The 3,374-nt window shown below is 35.8% G+C and overlaps 1 non-coding gene across 1 annotated transcript; it reads left to right on the plus strand.

The window, feature by feature from the left end:
• Positions 1–458: 458 nt before the first annotated feature.
• On the plus strand, positions 459–565 carry LOC121231295 (small nucleolar RNA R71). The gene has a single exon (XR_005929357.1). It is a non-coding gene; the product is annotated as a small nucleolar RNA R71 (small nucleolar RNA).
• Positions 566–3,374: the final 2,809 nt, after the last annotated feature.

Genomic DNA, 3,374 nt, shown 5'->3' on the forward strand with positions numbered 1-3,374 from the left:
TGACCACCCTACGAGAAATTGGGATGGTTCCTTCAACCTGCATTATAAGCGTTACTATATGGGTTATTTTGAGGTCTAGAATTATTACCTATATAGTGGACTTGTTCCTCCTCGATGCTAGGGTTGAAGGATGGATGTGCACTCCTCCTCCATTCGAATCACACCTCATCACTGGATGTACTTGAGTAGAACCACATAAACCATCAATCTTTTTATTTAAAAGTTCTACCTGGTTAGATAGCATAGTGGCCGCGTCGAGACTGAAAACACTAGCTGCTTTTGTCGGTTTCATTCTTATGACTTGCCACTGATAATTATTCAGTGACATTTCTTCAATAAATTCGTAAGCCTCTTTAGGTGTTTTGTTGTTTAAAGTTCCACCGGCGGCTGCATCGATCAGTTGCCTTGTTGAGGGGTGCAGACCGTTGTAAAAAGTCTAAACCTGCAACCATAGAGGTAACCCATGGTGAGGGCACCGTCTCAATAAGTCCTTGTATCTTTCCCATGCGTCGTAAAGAGTTTCTAAACCCATTTGTACAAAAGAAGAGATATCATTCCTCAATTTAGCCGTTTTAGCCGGCAAAAAATGTTTTAAGTAAAATTTTTTTGGTCATTTGTTCCCAAGTGGTGATTGACCCTCTTGGTAACGAGTTCAACCACTGTTTAGCCTTATTCCTCAAAGAAAAGGGAAACAACTGAAGGCGAATGACATTTCCAGAAATGCCATTAATTTAATAGTGTCGCAGAATTCCAAAAAGTTCACTAAATGAGTGTTTGGATCCTCGTCCTGCAAACCATCAAACTGAACAAACTGTTGTATCATTTGAATCGTGTTAGGTTTCAGTTCAAAATTATTTGCAGCAACAGCATGTCTAACTATACTCCATTCAGTTCCTGTTAAAGTAGGTTTAGCATAATCATACATAGTATGAGGAGCAGGTTCTTGATTTACTGGATTTGCAGCAACCACAAGAGGTAACAAATTATTCTGATTATCAGCCATCTCCTCAGTTGTAGTTCGGATATTACCCTCTCGCTCTTCCTCTATGTATTGTAGGCTTTGCCTTATTTTTCTTCGATTTCTACGAGCTATACTCTGGATTTCGCTATCAAAAAGTAGAGGTCCTAACGGGTTTCTTCTAGTCATAAACTATAAAAACCTACTAGAAGTAAGGGAAATAAAATTTAGTAATTAAAAAAACAAAATTAAATTGCAATAATAAAAAATGGCTAAAGTAATAAAAATTTAGTGTTCCTAATATCTTAGTCCCTGGAAATGGCGCCAAAAGCTTAATGGTCACTAAACTAACTAATAATTCGACTAAGGCAAGCGCACCTATCGAGCAGTATTATAGTTGAGGTGAGACCGGAAATATCGTATCCATGAGGACTAAAAGTACTAGTAATTACTATCTTTTTGCTATCTAGCAAGAATTGAAGGGATGTTTTCTAAATTAATCTTAATTATCTAACTAACTAAAAATGTAACAGAGATAAAAGTTGGAAAATATTCTTTGGAAAACCGATGGAGAAGACAATGCCCAAGGAAGAATCCACCTAGACTTCACTTATCACTTCTGAATTAGACGATTTATTCACTTGACTTAATCTGTAAAAATCCAAGATTTATGTTAATATCTCTCACGAGACTAAGAACAATTGACTCTAGGTTTATTAATCGAAATATCTTTCTAATGAAACCCCTATTGTCGCATTAACCCGATCTATGGATTCCCTTATTAGATTTAACTCTAATCTGGCACATTTATATCGTCCCATCTCTAGGATTACATGCAACTCTGCTTAATTATGAATATTTACTCTTAAACAGAGACTTTTGCTCCACTAAATAAGCACATCAAAAACCTGAATTAATATTCTGGAATATTAAAGCAAGGGTTAAAACTCATAATTAAGAATAAGAACAAGTATTTATCATATAATTTAAATAGTAATAAGATTCATCTTAGGTTTCATCTGCCTTAGGTATTTAGGGAGTAGAGTTCATAGTAATGGAAAACAGCTCAAAATTGGGAAAACAACAAAACATAAAGAAACCCGAAGAACTTTTAAGGACATTGAGTGGAGATCTTCAATCTTGAAGTAGATCCTGCTTTCGAGCTGATTCCGATGGCTGCCCTTGAGTATTTCCTACCTTCTACTCTGCGTCCCCCTTTGATCCTCTTCTAGGGTGTTCAAATAGCTTTGGAATGCCCAAAATAGCCCAAAATTAGCTTTGTCCGAATAGAATTAAACTTGGTTTCAACAGGGACATGGCCATGTGCCTTGCCCGTGTGAAGGTGCTCAATTCGTATGTAATTCTGAGTTGGTTTTTAGTCGACACGGCCATGACACATGGGCGTGTGGCCTGCCTGTGTGTCTCACATGGCCATGTGGTTTACCCTTGTGAAAGTGCCTAGGCCGTGTGAGATACTGAAATAAGCTCATTGTGTCCGTTTTTGGCTCGTTTCTTACTCTTTCACCTTCCTATGCTCACCTAAGTATAAAACATGAATTTGAAGGATTAGGAGCATCAAATTCACTAACTCTTATGATAAATCATCCAAAAATATTCCAAGCATGGGATAAAAATATGTATATATTATGGTTTATCACAACACATATTGAATGATAAAAAGACTGATGAAAACCCAGAGAAAATCCAGAAGAAGAATATCACTCATACGCACTGGACACAATTGTGACAAAGAGAACAGAAATTGCATAAATATAATTCAGAGTATCAACCAGTAGAAGTAGAAATTAACATCATATGAGTCTTATCGTCAAGTTTTCTATTGAACATAATGGATTAGAAAACCAAAGAAAGATAGAGCAATGCTGATCATGAATCAACCAGACTAAGAATAATTCCATCTAACATTTTGGTTAGCCAGTGTTTCTATATGATAAGAATCACATCTGAAGATGAACAATTATATATATCTTTGTGGATAAAAGGGTATATAGAAACCTAAAAGAGATCATTGTAAGCTACTTGACTATAACCGCTGCATTGAAATATCTTTGCAATTCAAACATTATTCCACTGACTACTATAGTTATCAATAATCCCACGTTATCCCATTCACTAAAGAAATCAATTCAGAAGAAATTTTGGTTAATACGTTCTTTAGATGCCATACCTGAATAAGTCAATTACATGTTATTAGCCTCTTCTTTAACGACGACGTTGCATATCTCGAATGATCTTCAGAAAAATCTCTTCTAGAACTCTCTTTACCTGCTAACGCTTCTCAACTCTGATCGTATGATTATTCATTCAGCTATTGAACTCTTTAGTCTCATACTTGTAGCCTTATTAATATAAAACTTGTGAATTTTGTTGTATAAAACTTTAAGAATGAAGGGGT

The sequence above is a fragment of the Gossypium hirsutum genome, chromosome A06 (genome assembly GCF_007990345.1).
Source record: "Gossypium hirsutum isolate 1008001.06 chromosome A06, Gossypium_hirsutum_v2.1, whole genome shotgun sequence".
Classification (NCBI taxonomy): Eukaryota; Viridiplantae; Streptophyta; class Magnoliopsida; order Malvales; family Malvaceae; genus Gossypium; species Gossypium hirsutum.